Raw genomic sequence first — 23,210 nt, 5'->3', positions numbered from 1 at the left:
TAGACAACATGCAGGACTAATGTGAGTACTGAAATTGTTGAAAACACAAATAAACAAACATGATTTTTCTCTTGAACAAAGCCTGAATAATTAGACTTTTAAAAATTGTATACAGACAGGAGCACAATTCTAGTATGAACTTACTTGGGGCTAATCCCTGGCTCCAAAAATGTCTAACACAACAGTTTGTGCAAATGATCTAATCTTTCTAAGTCTCAGTTTCCTCGTTTATAAAACTCTACTCAATTAACAGGAGTGTTTCTCGAGAATAAATGGACTGTGCTTAGCTCTTTAAGAAGGCTCTAGGCAGATCTGGAGAAAGGGCTAGGCTCCAGTCTGAAGCCCAAATGATGCAGCCACAATGCACCACACTCCTTGCTTGCCCTAATCTCTTTGCAAATCTATAGGGCGTCTCTGCATCATGCCTACCCGCTAATCACAGGCCATTCCAGAGTGGCACGGCAACACACCTGCCAAAGAAGCAGAGCCCCTGAGAAGCCAGATACCCGCTCATCCAGGCAGCAGCCCAAACTGAGTTCCCGGAGGCAGTGCCCGCAGCCCTGGTACTCCAGCCTCGGAAGCCAAGACCAGGAGCCTCGGACACCCCTCCAGCTCTCGTCCCAACCCCGGGGAGAGTTCCCACTGCCTGGGCTGGCGGCCGGCATATCCTCCCCACCACCAACTCTGACACAGAAGACCGCCCAACACCAGCCACTAGTAACTGTAGCTCCAGGGACAACGGGAAGATGAAAGAGCTTAAAAAGAAGAGAGAGAGAACAAGGGGGAATGCCCTGCCACAGAGGCAGGGTGGGATGGGGGGATAGGGGGTGGGAGGGATGCTGGGACCCGTGTTGGTGGAGGATGGGTGCTGGTGGAGGGATGGGTACTTGATCATTGTATAACTGAAACCCAAGCACAAAAAATTGTAAGTCTATAATTGTACCTCATGGTGTTTCACTAATAAAAAAATAAGTAAAAAAAAAAAAGAAAATGAAAGAGGAACTCACTCTGTGCACAGAGGGCAAACAAGTCTAGAAAGGTCCCCCATACTTCAGGCCCTTGTGTTCTGTGACTAAATATTTAGACCAATGGCCATATCATATCATGCTTAATAATCTAACTATTGCATTTGAGCAGAAGATTACTAAACTTGAAGAGAGCCTGAGAGAAAACTGAATTTGGGGGCTGGAGCGATAGCACAGCAGGTAGGGCATTTGCCTTGCAGGCAGCCAACCCGGGTTCAATTCCCAGCATCACATAGGGTCCCCTGAGCACCGCCAGGAGTGATTCCTGAGTGCAGAGCTAGGAGTAACCCCTGAGCATCACCGCGTATGACCCCAAAAAGGAATAAAAACAGAAAACTGAATTTTTTCAAGTAGAAATACGAGCATTACAAAGCACAGGAGCAGTTGTTAGGCACAGTGTGAATGAAGCTGAAAAGCGAATCAGTGCACAACTTGCAGTAGACAATTTCTGTAGCAAACAAGCAGCAGTAGATAAAATACAGAGGAAAAATGACTCTCAGGGTATTAGGAACAACAAAAAGCTTCACAATCATAGGGGTTCCTGAAGGTGAAAAAGACACACGGGAAAGAAGGGCTAGCTGAAGAAATGCTAGAGTTTCTCAACATGCACCAGGTACGGGGACACTTTTCCAAGAGACCCAGAGAATGCCAACTTAAACACTCCAAAGCAGAACAGCTTGAAATGTTTTTAATCAAAATGGCAAAAGACAGACTCCTTGAAGAGCAAAAAAGAAATGAACTGCACATACAAAGGGAAAGCACGAGATTCATAGCAGATATCTCCAATGAAACTCTACAAGCAGGAAGAGAATTTAATCACACACAAAATGTGGGGCAGGATAATAGTACAGCACGTACAGTTCTTGCCTTGTACGTGGCCAACCCGACTTCACTCCCCAGCATCCCATATGGTTCCCTGAGCACCACCAGGAGTAATTCCTGAGTGCAGAGCCAGGAGTAAGCTCTTGGCATCACCAAGTGTGTCTCTCACCCTCCCCACAAAAAAAAAGCACAAAGATGTATTGGATGAAAAGAACCCAAAGTTGTGGTTTGTTAAAAATATATAGAAAAATATGTAGTATACTATACATATTTTATGCTTTAATCTTAGTTAGATAAGAGAAGAATCCTAGTTAATGAGAGAAGAGAAAATATTAACAAAAGCATAAGGAAAATATTTGTATTATTGTACATTTATTATTTTCATTAAATTGCCATTAATAAATTATACTACTGGAAGAGTATTATTCTTATTCCCATGACCTAATCACACAGACCAAATATTGAACACAACAGAAGTAGTCGAGTGCAGCTCAGATGGTGCCGTGGTGTGTTCAAGGGCCAAGAGTGTCTGCAGGAATTGTTACACCAAACTGACTGATGCAGGTGGTGTTGAGCTTGTTTTATTTCAATGAATCATAAGATTATTCATATTTTTCCCAATATTAGCTTCTGACATCAGTTCTATGCATCTGTACTTTTGCAGGTTTCCTGACCATATCCAAATAAAAAAAAGAAATTACTTTTGGTACATGTAATATGCTGCTTAAAAGAGCATGATGTTTGATACAAGTTGCTGGTCATCTAAAATTACATATTAAATCTTTCTCTTATCAAATATTAAGACTTCCCACTGAACAAACATGGACATATTACCCCTGGAAGAATTTTTTTATCCACAGTAGCAACACAGCCATTCTTAAAGATGATAGTCAAATTTGTAGTAAGATTCTTATCCTGTTTCATCACAGTGTAATATACTTTTTAATGCGGATAAGACTTATAGCAGGACAATATCTCTTTGTTGCAATATTCAGAGAAAGAATTTTGATAACTTTCAATATTATAAAAGTTTATCACAGGTGTAAAATTTAATTAAAATAAATGTGTACAAATAAAAGTTTTAGAAAACAGGGCCAAACATGTATCCATTTCAGATTTTATATTAAAATATTATTAAATTTAAAATTATTATTCTAAAAATAATTTTGTATTTATGTTTTCCCATAATTTTCTCCTTAAAAGTTCAGTATCACTGTAGCACTGTCCTCCCATTGTTCATCAATTTGTTCGAGCAGGCACCAGTAACGTCTCCATGGTGAAACTTGTTGTTTTTGGCATATCGAATACGTCACGGGTAGCTTGCCAGACTTTGCCATGTGGGCAGGATACACTCAGTAGCTTGCCGGGCTCTCCAGGAGGGGCGGAAGAATTGAACCCCAGTCAGCCACGTACAAGGCAAATGCCCTACCCGCTGTGCTATCGCGCCATCCACCCCCCCCAAAAAAACTTCAGTACTAATAGAAATCTAATCAATAATGTATGTTTTTATTGAATGCACAGTATACATATCTATGCTACATATTTATAGGATAGATATGTGTAGATATATCTTTGACAAATGTTAGAGTCATTGTTAGATCAGCGAATAACTTAAGAGTAGTTTAACACTGTTTTGGTGTCTTTTGGGGGGCTAGAGTTTCTGAGCCACACTTGAGTGCCCAAGGATCCTTGCTCTGAGCTCAGAGAGCACTCCCAGTGGGTTTGGGAGACCATTTGTGGTGCCGGAATTGAAACTTGGTCAACAACATACAAGGCTAGCAACATACTGGTTGTACCCCCTCTCACAGCCAAGACTTAACAATTTTACATGCCTTAAATTATTTAATTTGGATCTTTGGGTTGTGCAGAGGGACACCTACAATACTTTTATAAAATATTTTTATAAAATAAACAATATAAACATACATAAAACAATATAAATATATACAAATATAAGCAACATAAAATGTGAAAATATTTTTATAAAATAAACATTATTTTTATAAAATGAAAATATCAAATTATAAAAATAAATATAGACATAATATAGACATACCAAACGAAACATTGTCATAAACCTATTCTAAGAATTCTATTTAGGGCAATTTTTCATTGTAATTTGTGTTTAAAAATATGTGGATATTTTTATGCAACTAAAGTATCAAATCAAACTGTAACATAAAGTCTAAATAATTAAATATAACTTAGTGAATATTTTATAGAAAGTATAATGCAGTAAGCATTTTTACCATAGTTTTTGGTGTTATATTTCATTGCTTATTAACCTAGTTCATGCCTAGATAAACACTAGAAATCCAAAATTGTCTATTATGAAGAGATACTTTTTAATTGTCTACATATACATGATAGGTATTTATCTAGTTACTTAATCATATAAATTAACTAGATAAATTAATTAAGCATGAACTTAATGATCAAGGCAAACAAAATAAACATTTGTCTACCATATGGCTTCCTCTCATAGAGTAATGATGCTTTTCAGTTACCTCCCTTAACTCCATAAGACAATATTACTTTAGTCAAATTTCATAACTTAAACTTTGAGCTCCGTAAACCTCATTTATTTCTATCACTTCACTATATTTTGTCATATGACCTATTTCACGAAAAAAAAAAAAAAACAGAAATTATGCGGGGTGAGCAACTTCAAATCAACGTATTTCCTAACACCACCTCCTCTAATTCTCTTACCACAATGACTATCTCTCTTTTGTTGTTGTTAAATCAATCAATATATTCTATTCAGTCAAGGTTTTTGTATTTGATATTTCTAAAACTACTTCTATTACTTGACGTGTTTTAAGACTTCTGTTTGCATTTTAGGTCATATTTTTATTGACTTCTCTTTATGGAGCTGTTGTGAGATCTAAGAAAGAAACATTGTAATGCTGTTTATTGGTTCCCTAGAGATGTTAATTTTCGGGGGCCTTCTGCCTTTGTATTTGGCCAAGATTTAAAAGCTCAAAGTATTATTCTTGGAAACATGTCAAATACTTAAGGTATAGATGTAAAGTGAAATGACATAATAAATGTCTGTGTCCACATTGATTTTATAGATGAATCTGCTTTGGAAAGTCTGGCACCCAAACAGCCCTATATCATTTAACTATGGTAATGTTTCTGTTTTTTAAAAATGTGGCACTACTGTACTTAGGTATAATCCCTAGTAGACTCTAACTGTCAGAGGGAGAATTGATCTTCGTACCCACATGTTATAAAGTGATTTCAAAGACTCAGACTGCCAAGGGCTACATTTCCAGGAAGGCTAAACAGCACCAGCAAATTGACACACAATCTGATATTTTCTACAGTAAGAACTGGTATTATTTTCAAGAAGAAAGTGCAACTCATAAATTAACCAATTACTGCAGCATGAGACTCTGAGACATGATAAGTTAAAACAATATTTCATGCTGTAGCTTTGTACTTCATAGTACTTAATAGAGGTTTTAAAGATAATATGCCGTATACCTTTGAGATTTGGATAAAAACTAGTGAAACAATAAAAGGACCTTTATGCAATGAAAGTAAGTTAACAGCCAAGAGGTGGAGCATCAGGATAGTTGTTTGTAATGCATCGCAAATGCCTGCAAAGGGCTGCTTTGCAGCAGTGTAAACTGCTAATAGAAGTGACTGTGAACACGGTGAGCAAGTCCACAAGGGAGGGTGCATCTGAGAGCCTCCTTATTCCCGCTTACTCTTCCCTAAACTGTAGTCTCTTCATCTGTTGAAGTCTCCCATCAAGTGTGCCTGAGATCCCTCCAAATTCAAACACAGATATTTGGAACTTTTACTATAGCACTCACAAGCTTAAGATTCAAGAGGGAAAGAGAGAAGGAAGGAAGGAAGGAAGGAAGGAAGGAAGGGAGGGAGGGAGGGAGGGAGGGAGGGAGGGAGGGAGGGAGGGAGGGAGGGAGGGAGGGAGGGAGGGAAGGAATAATGGTGGAGGGAGTAGAACATTTGCCTCGCATGTGGCTCACCTGGGTATGATCCCCAGCACTCCATATGATCCCCAGGAGTGAGTCCTGAGCACAGCCAAATATAGCCCCCAAACAATAAATAAATACAATAAAAAAACAAACCAGGGGAGGAAGAAAATAAAAAGGGAAGGAAATGAATGAAATGTTTTTAGTAATATGGACATTCCTTAAAAAACTAGAAATTGAGCTTCCAGATGATTCCAGAATACCACTTCTGGGAATGTATCCCAAGGGTGCAAAAAAGCACAATAGAAAAGGCATGGGCACCTGTATGTTCATTGCAGCACCGTTCACAATAGCCAGAATCTGGAAACAACCCGAGTGCCCGAGAGTAAACGACTGGTTAAAGAAACTTTGGTACATCTACACAATGGAATACTATGCGGCTTTAGGAAAGATGAAGTCATGAAATTTGCTTATAAGTGGATGGTCATGGAGAGCATCATGCTAAGTGAAATGAGTCAGAAAGAGAGAGACAGACATTAAATGACTGCAATCATTTGTGGAATATAAAATAACATAATATGAGACTGACATCCAAGGACAGTAGAGACAAGGGCCAGGAATATTGGTACATGGTTGGAAGCCTGCCCCATGAGCTGGGGGAGAAGGCAGCTGGAATAGAGAAGGGATCACTGAGTCAGTGATGATTGGAGGGATCATCAGGATGGGAGATGTGTGCTGAAAGTAGATAAAAGACCAAATGTAATGGCCTCTCAGTACCTGTATTGCAAACCATAAAGTCTAAAAGTAGAGAGAGACTTTGGGGAGAATTGTCTGCCATAGAGGCAGGGGGATGGGTGGGATGTGGGAGGGATACTGGGAACATGGGTGGTGGAAAATGTGCACCGGTGGAGGATTGGGTGTTCCGTCATTGTATGACTGAAACTCAAACATGAAAACTTTGTAACTGTATCTAACAGTGATTCAATAAAAAAAAGTTTTTAGGGATAATTTTTGATGAAATAAGTTAAAATTGCTACTTTGTTCTGTTTTGCCGTGGATTCACAACCGTTTTATTTCCATCTCTTTGCTATTTTTCGTATTAAGTAATTTTTCCAAACAAAGCAGTAAAAAAGGATACATGTGCTGTTTTTATTTTAGTTATTTCTCTTTATTTCTAAGGTTGACATTGTATTAAAATTTCTTTAAAGCATTATGTGCAAGCATTACAAAAATAATTTTAACTTACATTTTGAATAAGAAAAAGAATTGATATAAACTTCTAAACTTCATTTCTAATACAAACAAACATTTATTTGTGTTTTTTCATTTTTCAGCTGGGTAAAATGTCTGTAATGCTAATTGGACCATTTGTCAGTTGTCAACCTTTTAGTTTTTTCAAATTTAAGCTATGTTCTCAGCATTCATTTTTCATATTATTTAATATTACTGAGTGCACCCTTTTTAACTCTATGCCCTACATACAAAGTCTTGTAGCATAAATAATACCTGGAATCTAGAGTAACATTAAATTCTTCAATTAATAGGATTGAAACCTAGAAAGTAATATACAGGGTAGTGACAACTAGTTTTCATTGGCTAATATCGAACCCAATAAAGAACTCTTTTAGTTAAAGACTATAAACTTTACCATCATCAAAGAAATTGATCACAACTTTGTAAACTGTTTATTTCTTTGGCCAACATTTTAGTAGACCAAGAGGCACTTAAGAAGCATATAAATAGGGCCAGAGATAGTAAGCGGAGTGGGGAGTGTGCGCGCCGCGGAGAAGACAGCTGGGCTCAGCCCCGCAAGATGCCCTGAGTCCCACCGGGAAGGAATCCAGAGTGCAGGAGAGCCACTAGCCCCTCCAGGTGTGAGGCAACAAACAAACAAGTAAGTGTGTGTGTGCTTGTCTCTTTACACGTAAGTGTATGTATGTGGTAAAAGCACCCACACATACATAGGTCCATGTCTATTACCTTCATATTATTCCCTTTCACAACGCATTTAAGTGACACAAAGGAAAGGCGTTGCTCTGTGAAAAACTCCAAGCAACTTGGTAACATTATTTGAAGTCTCGGACTGCGAAAGGCAAATATGCATACATTTAATTTCCACGTTTCCGATGATGATTTTGACCACCAGCGGCCCTTAGTTTTCATGATGTTTTCCCGGTTGATTTCTCTGAGGTCTCAGCTCTTCCTCGTCAGGAAGGAAGCAGAGCTACGATTAGTGTCAGGGACCCCTCCCGCAGTGCTCCCCGCCGACATAGCTGCTTTCTCAACCCCGATGCCTCAGATGGCAGTTGACCTTTTTCATCACTGTGAGCTAAAATGAAGAGGTCTCCCTGCACTGTTATTTTTTAAAATTGATTTTCACGATCATCCTGTTGTTCGTCAATTGCCTCTAGCAGGCACCATCATTCTAGCCCTGAGATTCTAAAAAGTGCCACATTCAAGGCTCTTTCAGGGTTAGGAGAATGAGACCCATCATTGTTACTGGTGTTTGGCATATTGGGTATGCCACGGGGAGTTTGCTAGACTCTGCCACGTGGGCAGGTTACATTTGGTAGCCTGCCAGTTTGTCCAAAGCAAGAAGGAGATAATAAGATGTTGCAGGGCCGCGAATGTAGCTGCTCGCTTCCGGGAGCTGGGTTTTATAGTCTTTGGGTCTTGACCATTGATGGGATTACACAGCACCGGGGCAGGGGGGTCAGTTGGTGGATGTGATTTTAATGCAGACAAAAGCCACCACTGTTGATATACAAGTCTAGACCTGAAATCGACAGGATAACAAAGCTCCAATACTAAAATCAGCAAGAATAAAAAATTGGTATCTGATCACAGGGTTGTTAATTCCTTATCGAAGAATTTATTAAGCTGTTTATTGCTAGTTGAACCAACTGTCTGTGTTACTGTATTTGCTTGTTGAGTTTGGTTGGCTTCAATGTTCTTCTCCCAGCTAACTTAGTGTGTTCCTACAGGAATCTCAGTACTAGGGAATCAGAGGCTGTCCAGAGACCTCAGGATGAAAGGTCTGGGCCAAGGTGTGACACGGGGCAGCTCTGGGGGGGGGGGGGGGGGCGGGGAGTGACTGCCAGGGCTTCGGAAAGTGGAGTGGATGGGGATGCCGCCCAGCCCAACTTCAAGAAACAGCAGAATTCTCAGCCTGGCTACCAGGTACCTGACATTATCGACAGTTTTGTGTCTCTGCAGAGAACATTCATAGGGTTGAGCTCTTGGTGTGGCTCCATGTGTGATTGTGGGTGTGACTGCTGGTGTGACAGCTGACCCAAGGCTATCCTGGAGTTTTCAGCCGTGGGATCCAGTGTTGCCATGAGCTTTAGCGGCTTGGCACACATCTTCTGAGAAAGCCGGTTGGGAGTTTTTAGATCAGGGCCGTTGTCCGCGCCTCGTGCACGGTGTTTAGAAGCGCGACAGCACCAACTCCGCACCTTGCAGTCCACCGGGGATGGCTGAGCTGCTGTTTGACACGAAGACTCTTAACTCCTAAAGCCGTGGACTATCCTGCCCATAAGAGAACACGATCACCAGCCAGGCCCCAGAAGCTTTCCAGACACACTAGTCTGCTAACCCTGTTTCTTGTGAGTGGTATAAAACACAAGTTAGCAATTACTTCTTCCCAGAAAACATTTTATATGATGTAGCATAGATTCATGGAGATGCTGCTTTTACCTTGCTGAATAAGGAAATATCTTAAAAATAATTGGGTTCAGGGAAAGTTTTGCTGTTTGCTCCTTTTATGTTCACTTTTTATTACACTCTATTGTGCATATGGAGTGAGCACCTCATCTTATTTAGTTTGTCTCTCTAGGTAGAATATAAATTCCTCATACCAGTGAAAATGTTTCCTAACTTTGGAAAGCCTTCCTTATAACCCACAGTTAGTAAAGCATGATGAATAGGGTTTCTTAAAATAACGGAATGATTAATCATGGCCATACAAAATGAGTGTCAGTTTAGTCATTATCTAAAAATTATAGTTAATTTCCAAAATATTAACATCATTTTTAAACCAATTATAAGAACTTTCAAGGTAAACGTTTGAGCAAGAGCATAAAGGACAGGAGTGCCAGGTGAATTTGCACATCACTTTAAATTGCATCCGTGGAATTGGTAGCCCATGGGAATAGCTGATGGAATGACTGCGGGGAGATATAGCAGCAGATTAAAGGAACTGCCTCCTGATGTCTCTGTCTGTCTCTGTCTCTATGTCTCTGTCTCTATGTCTCTGTCTCTGTCTCTGTCTCTGTCTCTCTCTCTCTCTCTCTCTCTCTCCTCTCCAGGACCCTGGCAGGGCCTGGACGTCCAGTACTGACAGGCTAAGCTCAGGACTATCCCCACAAGCCTGTGGCCATGGCAGAGAGTAGGAACGCCAGAAGGCAGGGTGGATGGAGGGAACTGCTTGGGCACAGCTGGAAGGCCAGGGCAGGCCCAGGGCACAGGGACCTCACCCACAAGCACATGGCCATGGCCGAGGACCAAGAAAAGCATCCACAGGATAGAGAGTGACGAGGAGCAGCCCTGGCCATCACTCAGGGAGGCGAGAAGACAGTGGGACGAGGCAGGGGTAAGTTCACGAACTGGGCCAGGGAAGGGACCAGGGGAAGGAGGGACCAGACCCATCTGCTCTATCCGCACTATGAACTCAACTTTTAGTCTTCCAAGTTCTGCTCGCAAAACTTTGTGTGATTCTCAAGAACCCACCAGCGCAGAAAAACGTGCCTCCAAGCCAACACTATTAGCTTATATTCTTCCAGTCTAACTAAGCTCCCTATTCTGGTCTCACACTGGCCCTCATTCCCGTCTCCTCCTGTCTCTCCCACTCATCTCTCCATCCTGGTCTCTCGGCTTTCCACGCGCCTGCTCCTGCATTCTCTCTCCTGCATAATGTGGATCATACTCTACACAATGATGTATATCCCAAAAGTGCATTCTAGTTTACTTGTATATGGAATTGTATAGCATAATGTAAGACCATTTTTCAATAAAAATTTAAACATAAATTAGTGTTCATCTTTATCGAAGGATTATTTTTATAGTCTAATTTTACTTTTCTAAGCATTACTAGAAATTGTAACATTGGAAACCTATGAGAATGTAGTTATAGAGTCAGTGAAGTTGCCTATTTGATAAGTTCACTTCTCTAGGGAGAGTGTATATGAATAAGATTCTTGGTTTGTTCTCTCCATGAATCCCTCTCTCTCCTTTGAATAGGTAATTCAAATCCTAGAATAGCTGTTGGTACCAAAAAGTGTAGGGTAACATTGGTTTGTCCGTTCTGCCTTGCCACAGGGAGCCTAGGTTTATTGGGTTACACTCATCACAGTGTTCCCATTCTTTTGTGTTTATTTGTAACCTCTTTCTTTGTGTTATGTTCAATTGTAAATATTGCTTTTCTCTTCTCCTTAAGTCCTTTGCATAGCTAATTCAGAGCAATGTCCTTTTCGTATGGACACAGGAAGACAGTTAATGATATGCTTTTGTAACTTGAAGTTAATTAACTCTGAATAATATTCACTCCTGGGCATCTGTTCTCTCGACTTAAGCCTCGGTTGCCCTTACTTCCTAGCACCCCAAAAGCAGTGTCACGAGGAGAGACTGGATGGACCCAGGGCAAGCTGTGAGCTACACTAGCATCAAAATGGGCCTGGCCAAAGTGCCATATGCTTAACTATAAGTTAAGAGCTTGGTCATGGACAAAGTCTGTCGTGATCCAAAAAGTAACAACTAGATTAGGACCCTGGTAGGGTTAGGAATGATTAATTCGGCCTGAGCACTGTAGTCTGAGTCTGTGGCAAGATGTCCCCAGGAGAGCCACCCTAGAAGCTCACTGTATCTCTTACTGTATCCATACAAACTAACTAATATTAAGAAGAATTAAGATGCTAATTAAGATGTTAGCTAAGTTATTGCACTGAGGAAAGGAGAAAAACACCTTAAGTGGTATTTTACCTGTGAGCAAAGAAAGGGTTTTTCTTATGTTGATTTTTCTACTGGACATGGTGTGGTGTCTACCCTCAATGGGGAGTTAGAGAGAGATGAGAGAGAGACAGGGCTGCAAGATGGAGCGAGGAGAGACTAGCAAGGGGAACAGAGGGAGAAGAATGGTGGGGAAGAATGCAGGAGCAGGCGCGTGGAGAGCCGAGAGACCAGGATGGAGAGATGAGTGGGAGACACAGGAGGAGACGGGAATGAGGGTCAGTGTGAGACCAGAATAGGGAGCTTAGTGAGACTGGAACAGGTGCGTGGGGAGAATGGAATAAGTGGCCACTGATCACCAATCAGCTTGGCCCTCTCTTCCTCTCTCATCCGCCCATGGCATGGACCTCCCTGGGAGAGGGAGCTACCAAGAGTCCACCGAACACAAGCTGAGAGAGAGAGAGAGAGAGAGAGAGAGAGCTGCGTGGGGCTCCCTAGCCACCTGGAGATTACCCATAAAAGGAGCTCAAATTTTTGGTTCAGCCAGTGCGTGACTCATGATTGTATACAAGAGAGCAACCTGCAAATTTCTTTTTGATGAAGTTGCCTAGGTAAAGAGAAAAGGGATGAAGAGCTTAGCATTCCCTACAGCACGTGCAAAGCAGAAGGTAATGAGAAAATATCCAGGACTGAAAATCTTCAGAGTTGGCTGGTATAAAATGAGAAAAGTGATTTGGAAATAAAACTGGACTCTATTATAATAATACGTTCATCATATGCCGAGGATAGTGGCCTTTATTTTAAGATAGTGAATAATATTAAAGGATTTTATTCCAAGGGAAGGCATACCCTGATTTTCATTTTAAGGAAGTTAAATTTGAAAAGCTTAGAGAGCATGAGTGGAAACCAGGGACCGGTCAGTAAGTGATGAGATACATTTTGGCTAAGATTATACAGGCAATTCTGGATGTAAGCACTGATGATGGAAAGAATCTGAAGGTTATAGATTGTACAGGCAACTCTGGAAGTGAGTAATGAAGATGTGAAGAATCTTAAACATTTGACGTAAGTTCTCAGAGTACCTGTGCCTTCTCTATAATACTTACCAAGATTGATATTTGCATGTTTGTGTTGATGAATATTGAATAACATGAGGGCCTTGTCTTTGGTCTCTCTACAGCTTGTTTTCCTGTCCACTCTAGCTAGCACTTACAGCATCTCTGGTACATTTTATGAGCTCTATAAACAAATACTCTTTCATTCATTCATTCCACCAAGAAGTTGGTGGAGTAAGTGGAAATCTATTCAAAATTCAAACTGCCTTGTCACCTTACGTCATGGTAAAGAGAGATTTCCTAGATAATAGATGTGTAAAACATTGACTTTTATAATTTTAAAGGAAATTTCAAAATACTGTAAAATCCTAAATGTGGAGGAATCCAAGTGTTTAGTATGCCGATCCATGTCTTTAAGATATTGTTGGCTTAGTTGGCTGCGAATAACCACTATTTAATGGAACACCTAATTTCCTGCCAAAGAGTTGAGCTTTAAAAATAATTCTTATAAGACAAAAATCAATACAGATTCTTTTCATTTTCACTTTTAATCTTTGTTCTAAATTCCAGATCAACATAGGAAAAATCGAATCCTTTTATTATTTCAAAGTTTAAATATTAGAAGATGGCTGTCAAATTTACCCTTTTGAGGTTAGAAATGTCAGTTGTTTCTCTATGACATGATTGCAATTCTTGAGGCCTCCTCATTTGTAGCTCATGATTCTATTTATTATTTCACTACTAGATGTGATTCTCAAGAGTTTCAGAGTAAAAATAAGGGGATCAGAAAAATTAATGAGCTTAACCATAATACATCCTGACTGATAAAAATCAACACTGATTTGGTTTTAATTTCTAATTTCCTAAATTCTAATGCTCATATAGAATCATAAAGTGCTTAATTTAAATGTGCATACTTTCAATAATTTGGGTTGGTTTTCACATAGAAGCAAAGATAAATTTGTTATTGTAAGTCAAATCCTCTTTATATGAAATATAACTCATCCAAGAAATGAACATCTGTGTTCTGAGAAACATTTCAAATTGAGAAGCCTGTCGATTTTAGTTAGAATAATAACACAAATCACACTGGTATTATTTGCTCTCATCTAAGAAGCACTTTAGTAAACTTTTAAATGCATGTAAGGCACGTGAATTACATCCAATTACAAGAGCAGTTGCTAGTTTCAGCTAGTTTTTTCCGGTAGTTTTTCAATACAGGTAAAAATCATTTCTTTTAGCTTTGATAACTGATGTGCTGATCGAATTACTATAGCATAATTGAATGGATAGTTAACTTTGGAATAACAATCAGAATCTATTATAAAATTTAATGTACATTGAGCGATAGCACAGTGGTAGGGCGTTTGCCTTGCACGCAGCCAACAGGGCTGACCCGAGTTCGATTCCTCCGCCCCTCTTGGAGAGCCCAGCAAGCTACCAAGAGTATCCGAGAGATACTACCCGGAGTATCTCGCCCGCACAGCAGAGCCTGGCAAGCTACCCGTGATTTATTCCATATGCCAAATACAGTAACAACGAAGTCTCCAATGGAGTCGTTACTGGGCTCGCTCGAGCAAATCAATGAACAATGGGAGGACAGTGATTTGATTTGATTGATTAAATAACAATAACTGCTCTAAATATTAATATTGGCACAATATCATAAATTTTTTTCCAGAAATTTCTAATTTTGAAATTTATTACTTTTCATTTCATAAATTCAATAATAAATAAAATAGGACTTACATGAGTTTTAAAGTAATTAACATGAGTTTTAAAGTAATGAATACACAAACTTGTAAGTCTACAAATGTACCTCATGATGTCTCACTAATAAAATTTTTTTAAAAAAGTAATGAATACGCATAAACACAGAAAACCTGAATATAAAGAAAACATATGTCAATTTATTTCATAACACTAGCATGTAGAAGCAGAAAGATAGTTCACGGGCTGAACTCATAGGTTGCATTCAGGAAGAAGCCTGATTAAGTCCCTAGCACTGGCAGTCACCTGAGAACTGCCAATGAAATCTCTGAGCACAGAATAAGGAGTAACCTCTCTGCACTACCAATTATGATGACAAATTAAAAAAAACTCTATGTATATTTTATAATCCGTTGTTTTTACTCAGTGCCACCTACATGAAATATCTCATATCACAATAAGAAATTGAACTTAACATTATATAAATCTGGTAATTTATTAGAAATAATAGCATTTAATAATGTCACTTGATCACTTGACATCCCGTTACTCATCAATTTGCTCCAGCGGGTGCCAATAACATCTCCATTCATCCCTGTCATGTGCTAGTGTAGCCCAATGGCATCTGCTGGCTCCAGGAACATGAAGATCCTCAAATCAATCATTCAGGGTCTTTACAAAGAAGTCTGACCATCTCATAGGTGGGTGGCCATGCAACCTTTTGACTTCCCATGGAATCCAGTTGGTAACGGTTCTAGTCCAGTGGTCATCTCTAAATCTCATTACATGTCCAGCCCATCTGATTTTTGATGTCTTCACAAACAAGACAGCGTCCCTGATTCTTGATCGTCGACAGCGGTCAGAACTCCATCGAGGACCTGATGGTACAAGTGCAGAAGATCAAGTAGGACATCATTTGTCTGACCGAGATGAGAAGGCATCAACCACATCACGCCATTTTCAACACTGGACAAGAACTCTTCCTCGTAACATGTGACAAAAGAGGCATTGGTGGTGCCGGTGTCCTTGTCAATGTGAACCTGGCCATGAGCACTGATTCATTCTAATGCCTAACACTTTAATAATGTATATGCAATAAATTTAACATCCTTTTAGTATCAGCATTACAAACCATAGTGTTTAAAAGGAAAAGAGAAGAAGAAGAAGAAGAAGAAGAAGAAGAAGAAGAAGAAGAAGAAGAAGAAGAAGAAGAAGAAGAAGAAGAAGAAGAAGAAGGAGTACCTGCCATTAAGGCATACTGGGAAGGCGGGTGACTTGACAGAAATTGGGGCCATTAGTAGTGGGAAATGTACACTGGTGAAGGGACAGGTGTTGGAACTTTGTGTGACTGAAACCCGATCATGAATAGCTTTCTATCTGTTTATCTTACGTTGGTTCAATTTAAATAAAGAGAAAAATAATGTATGTACTATAATTTAATGCCAGTGTGATATGTTTATATGTAGTTTTTATAGGAGCAACTGTTTCTTAATGTAATTAGATTATTCCATTTTTCTCTAGGATCAGCAATTAATTGTTATACATATTGAGAATTAGATGAAGCTGAGAAGTACAACACTTGCCTTGCATATGTGAGTTCCTGGGTTCAATCCCACACTGCAAAATATTTTAGTTGAAAAAACAGGAAGATGAATGCAGACTGCACTAAATTCAGTTTAATATTCACAGCTGGTTCTTCCCATATAACAAGTCCATGTGGTAGAACAACTATTAGTTTGTACAATAAATAAGTCTCAGCTCATGAAATTCAATGAAAAATTACCATCTGGACATCCTCTTAAAACTAAATCAGATGATCACTTGAGGTTCCGTTCATTTATATTAATCTCTATTTCTGAATCTTCATTTCTTGGTGTGATTTTATCAGTCGAATAAATTTTCCTTTCATGTGGATAAGAACTATCATAACAATAATAATAAGAAAATGCTATAAATACATTAGCAATGATATAAAGGTCTTGAAACTTTTGCTCAAAATTTAAGCATTAGGAATTCTAAAAAGTTGTATACCCTACATAGTTCATTTAATTTGTTTATAAAAACATCTTTGTCTGTATTATAAATATTTGTAACCCTTTTTTATTTTCAGTACCATCCCAGTGGTAACCAGGTCCCTTGGTCTGGTCCAGATGAGTCTGCAGCCCGGAAGTCCTGATGCTTTCATCCTCAGCCCAGTGACCACTTAAGAAGACTTAAGGTCGAACTCTGGGTCTCCCTCTCTAACTCTACTACCTGGTTACCTCCTGCTCTCTAACATGTTTTCATTACTGACATTGAATAATACTATAATTAGTGCTTTCCTCCTGTTGGTCATCAATTTGCTCAAGCGGGCACCAGTAACGTCTCACAACAAATTGTGAGACTTGTGGTTACTGTTTTATGGCATATCAAATACGCCACAGGGAGCTTGCCGGGCTTTGCTGTGCAGGCGTGATACTCTCGGTTGCTTGGCGGGCTCTCCAAGAAGGGCGAAGGAATCGAACCCAGATCGGGTTTGATTTATATATTATTTATATAATACTATAATATTCTAAATATATAAATAAAACCTAAATATCAGTAATTTTGCACTTTATTGTCTTTTTGTTTGGTTTAATTTTTTTTCAGGGTGGGGTGACTGGAGAATGAATCCCAGGAGGTGCGCAGGGCTTATTCCTGCTTCAGCATTCAGGGTGACTCCTGGCGAAACTCAGGGGACCATATGGGTGCCAAGGAAGAAATTAGGTGGGCGACATGCAAGGCAAACAGGCTGTCCGCTGTACCATTGCTCCAGCACGAGCCCTTGTTCTTCCTTTAGTATACAAGGTACATTTGTGTGGACCAGAATTCTTCAGGCATATGAGCATTGAGACCTTGGTAAGGATTCTTCTAAATACATTCCACTGTAAACAGTATGGACGATTCTCAAAAAATTAGAAATTGAGCTCCCGTTTAACCCAGCAATACCACTCCTGGGAATATATCCCAGAGAGGCAAAAATGTACAGTCGAAGTGACATCTGCACTTGTTTGTTCATTGCAGCACTGTTTACGATAGCTAGAATCTGGAAAAAGCCTGAATGCCCAAGAACAGATGACTGGTTAAAGAAACTTTGGTACATCTACACAATGGAGTACTATGTAGCTGTTAGAAAAGATGAAGTCATGAAATTTATGTACAAGTGGTACAACATGGAAAGTATCATCTTAAGCGAAATGAGTCAGAAAGAGAGGGATAGAAATAGAAAGATTGCATTCATCTGGGGAATATAAAGTAACAAAATATGAGATTAGTACCCAAGAATAGCTGAGATCAGCACCAGGAGGATTATTCCATAGCTTAGAGGTCAGCCGGGCATTCTAGGGGAAAGGGCAGCTCAGATAGAGAAGGGAGCACCAAATAAAGGGTGTTTGGAGGATCCTCCCAGGAGGGGAGATGCATGTTGAATGTAGACTATGGACTGAACATGTTTGCCACTCAAAGCTTCTTTTGCAGACCACAACACCCAAAAGGAGAGAGAGAACAAAAGGGAATGCCCTGCCACAGTGGCAGGGGGGGATGGGGGGATGGGGAGGGAGGGATATTATCCATGGTGTTGGAAAATGGGCACTGGTGGAGGGATGGGTATTTGATCATTGTATAATTGAAACCCAAGCACAAAAAATTGTAAATCTACAACTGTATCTCATGGTGTTTCACTAATAATAATAATAATAAAAGAAACTTTGATACATCTACACAATGGAGTACTATGCAGCTGTTAGAAAAAGTTGAAGTCATGAAATTTATATACAAGTGGTACAACATGGAAAGTATCATGCTAAGCGAAATGAGTCAGAAAGAGAGGGACAGACATAGAAAGATTGCATTCATCTGGGGAACATAAAGTAACAAAATTGGAGACTAACATCCAAGAATAGCAAAGTACCAGGTTTTAAGTACCAGGAGTTTCACTCGCTGGCTTGGAGGCCAGCTGCACATGCTGGGGGGAAAGGCAGCTCAGAAAGAGAAGGGAGCACAAAATAAAGGGTGTTGGGAGGATGCTCCCAGGATGGGAGATGCGTGCTGAGAGTAGACTCTAGACCGAACATGATTGCCACTCAATGTCTCTTTTGCAAACCACAGCACCCAAAAGGAGAGAGAGAACAAGGGGGAATGCCCTGCCACAGAGACAGGGTGGGATGGGGGACATGGGGGGTGGGAGGGATACTGGGATCAGTGGTGGTGGAGGATGGGCACTGGTGGAGGGATGGGTATTCGATCATTATACAACTGAAACCCAAGCACAAAAATTTCTAAATCTACAACTGTACCTCATGGTGTTTCACTAATAAAAACCTAAATAAAAAAATCTTAAAAATAAAAATAAATCAATACATTTCACTGAGTCTCTTACTATCCAAATATGGAATTCCCCTTTAGATAATTATCACACTCTGATAAAGTCCTTGAAATAACAATTATAAAAGAATTTTTCTTCTCTTGTTTTATATTTAATGACATTATTAAACCTTAGTCACCTGCAAAATTATTCTTCTCCAAACATGATCTTTATAAAATAGTATTTACAAAGTGAAACTCCTATTCACTGTCAGTAATTTTTGTCTCAAAATAGAAAATTATTGATAATATATTAGTTTTTAATAATTCTGGGCTGGAGCAGTAGCACAGCGGGTAGGGCATTTGCCTTGCAAGCAGCCAACATGGCCGACCCTAGTTTGATTCCTCCGCCCCTCTCGGAGAGCCTTGCAAGCTACCGAGAGTATCCTGCCCATACGGCAAAGCCTGACAATCTACCCATGATGTATTCAATATGCCAAACACAGTAACAACAAGTCTCACGATGGAGATGTTACTGGACACGCTCGAGCAAATCGATGAAAAATGGAAGGACAGTGACAGAGACAGTGACAATAATAATTCTATCCTAACACTGTCCTAGCACTGTCCTCCCGTTGCTCAAGCGGGGACCAGTAACGTCTCACAACAAATTGTGAGACTTGTCGTTACTGTTTTTGGCATATTGTATATGTCACAGGTAGCTTGCCAGGCTTTGCAGTATGGGGGAAATAGTCTCGGTAGCTTGTCGGGCTCTCTGAGAGGGGCAAAGGAATTGAACCCGGGTCAGTCATGTAGACCACTTATAAGGCAAATGCCTTACCCACTGTGGTGTCGCTCTAGTCCCAGTATTTTTACTAATTCATGATATACTTAATGATTTGGAATTTGGAGGTCAATAGTTTCTCATATAGTCTAGTAGTTTCTGCATGTCTTTCATATATCAGGCATTTTGAAATAAGTGAATCAAAAAGGAAACATATCTGCTTTCATGGTGTTTTCAATTAGCTGAGGAGGACAGAGAAATGTGTGATGATGTGTGTGACTGAAGAAATAAACAGAACACTATGATGAAGAGTGAAGATGGAGGCAGACGCCCTCTTTAAGCTCCAATATGAACTGCCTCTGACGCTTGTGGGGGTAAGAAGTCTGTAGCAATGAAAAAACACGGGACCAGCCAACCCTAAAACATTTTTAATCTACAAGATCATTATCTCTTTTGTTGTGTTTTATTTTTCTTTTGTTCATTCTGGAGGGCCACACCCAGCTGTGCTCAGGGCCTCCTCCTGGCTCTGCACTCAAGCATTTGTCCGGGTGGGCTCAGAGGACCATGGGGGTGTTGGGGTGTGGACCTGTGCTGGCCATCTGGGAGTCCAGCTCGGTACCTGCTGTTCTATTCTGGGCCCTGAGATTGGCGTGCTTTAAATTGATTTAGTGTAATTTTACATAATCTTGACCTGGCATTTTTAAACAAATGCACATTTTTTTTCAGCAGGATTGTAATTATTTTTCTTTTAGTTTTTCCTGCCACCATGATTTACAAAGTTTGCACAATAGTGTTGTTTCAGGCATACAGTGTTCTAACCCCAGTCCCACCACCAATGTCTCTGTCCCTCTTCCACTGTCCCCAGGTTCTCACCCATCCCCAAGATCACCCCTTTGGCAGAAATATAACAAATTTATTTCAGATCACTTACTCCAACAAAACGTACAGGAATGGCAAATCGAATTATTAGAAAATAAATCAATGAAAGTGAATTCATGATGATTGATCTCTTTATGAATATATCCCATGTAAAAAAGAAATTTAAATATTTTAATTGATATAGTATGCTGCATAGTCTCATATAAATAGTTAAATTTTCAACTGCAGCATCTAAAATATCCTCATTTTTATGCCTACACTGTATGGAGAAACCTAGCAGTCTTGTAAGGTTACATTTTTCTTGGAGATCATGGGAAGGAAATATTGATGAAAGTCAGAACCAATAGCTGTGTTGTTTTTATTAGCTGAGTGTGGTGGTGGGATGAGGAAGAAGTTTGGGGGTCCCTAGCAGCCACGCGTGCTCACACTCCCCCGATGCCGCTGCATGAGTGAGTGTGAGCTGAGGCGCGCGCAGGTCCTGCGTGGGCATCTGAGTGTGAGCAGGTGCGCACGGGGGTCCTGCGTGGGCATCTGAGTGTGAGCAGGTGCGCACGGGGGTCGTGCGAGAGCAGCTGAGTGAGTGTGAGGGAGGTGCGTGCCCTTTCTGCGCGTGCATCTGAGTGTGAGCAGAGGCGCTTGCCCGTCCTGCGTGAGCGTCTGCGTGTGTCCTAGGAGCACAGTGCAGGGCAGTCCTGCTCCTGATACGGAGCCTGCTCAGTATCACAGAACCTAATTGGCTCTCCTGCTCCCGAGTCCCCAGAAGCCCACCACTGACACCCCCTCGAACGGCTTGACGGCTGCCAGGTGTGAGCAGCACGCAGTCCTTCTGTGCGCGCACTGTCTCAGCACCGCCCCATCCTGCTCACCACCCCATCGTGCTCAGGGGAGAAAGGTTCCCGTTACTTTCTCCCCCTTACTTAGCCACAGTTTCGGATGGAAAGGAAGCGCACGGTGGAGTATCACGTACCCAAGGCAATGGAAAGGGAGGGCGGGAGCACTGGACCCCAGTAGAAGGCTTCCCCGGGGTAGGTCAAGGGGGTGTAGTCAGGGAGAAGGACACAAGGACATAGGGGAGGCAGAAAGCCCCTGCCCAGGGCCCACGGAGTCAGGAGGGAAGCTGGGGCAACGTGGCATGAAGGGGACACTGGGCAGGGGGGCTCTGGAGCAGTGTGTGCCCGAAACCTAGTGACCAGCAGTTTTATATCTGTGATTCTAGTGTTCCAAGAAAAATATGAACACTCCTTAGTCCCAAACTGGCCCATGACTCTCCCAGGGAGTCTGTACCATCTCTTTCATAAGTCTTACACAGATATATTTATTCATCATGTTTTCAGGCCACACCAGCAGTGCCTAAGGCTTGCTCCTGGCTTCGTGCTCAGGAACCACAAGCAGTGCATGCAATTGGAAAGAGCCCGTACAAGGTGAGCTCCTTCACACTCAGATATTTCTCCTACAGGGATCAATCTCAGCACTTAAATCTCCACTTTCTTGCCCTTCTATTCTTTCTCCAATCTAGACAAAGCGCTGAGGTGGAGGACGGCCTGGCCCTGAGCCTTTGCTCCCAGTGGCTCTCTTGGACGCTATAGGAACCCTGGACTGGCATCTGTGTTGGAGATTAACCAGAAGTGTTGTAGGCCTCATCAGTGAACTTCCCCATTTCCTCCCCCAGAGAAGCTTACAGTGCCGTTATGAGCATGCCTAATCCCCTAAACTTCCTTTAACTTTTCCTTTGGCCTTTGCCTCTCGTGGTCTCAACCACCAAGTCAGTATTGGTCACTTACAAGTCACAAGCCTTCTGGCAACTCTGGACTGTGTATTTGTAGTGAATTACTTGATTTCTTATTTCCCTATAGCATTTTGTTTTTACTTTCTACTTTTCTTTTCTTTTTGGGTCATACCCAGACATGCACAGGGATTCCTCCTGGCTCATGCACCCAGGAATTACTCCTGGCAGTGCTCGGGAGACCATATGGGATGCTGGGAATCGAACCCAGGTCAGCCATGTGCAAGGCAAATGCCCTCTCCTCTGTGCTATCGCTCCAGCCCCTCCCCTATAGTATTTTCATATTTTACTATAGAGTAATGTTCCTTGCTTAAAACGGAAAGACCGTTAATGCTGTGCTTGTAATATTTGGGAGTTGTAAAGGCCCCTAAGGGGTAGGGCGTTCGCCTTACAAGCAGCCAACATGGCCGACCCGAGTTCGATTCCTCCACCCCTCTCGGAGAGCCCGGCAAGCTACCGAGAGTATCTTGCCCGCACGGCAGAGCCTGGCAAGCTCCCCGTGACGTATTCGATATGCCAGACACAGTAACAACAAAGTCTCCAATGGAAACGTTACTGGGCCCGCTCGAGCATTTGGGAGTTGATTGACTGAAATATATCTACTCCTGGGATTCGATTGTAATTACTGGACTCAGGCTTTGGTTGCTACCACACAAAACAGAGGGATCCTCTGGGCCTTGGATGGACTCGGGCCAAGTGGCAAAGCTACCCCAGCATTGAAATGGGACAGTCTGCATTGTTGCACTGTAACACTGTCCTCCTGCTGTTCGTTGATTTGCTTGAGCAGGCACCAGTAACATCTCCATTGTGAGACTTGTTGATACTGTTTTTGACATTAAATATGCGATGGGTAGCATGCCAGGCTCTGCCGTGCGGGCGGGATACTCTCGGTAGCTTGCTGGGCTCTCCGAGAGGGGCGGAGGAATCAAACCAGGGTCAGCT

The sequence above is a fragment of the Sorex fumeus genome, unplaced genomic scaffold (genome assembly GCF_029834395.1).
Source record: "Sorex fumeus unplaced genomic scaffold, SorFum_2.1 ptg000136l, whole genome shotgun sequence".
Lineage (NCBI taxonomy): Eukaryota > Metazoa > Chordata > Mammalia > Eulipotyphla > Soricidae > Sorex > Sorex fumeus.
Note: the sequence above shows the minus strand (reverse complement) of the source record.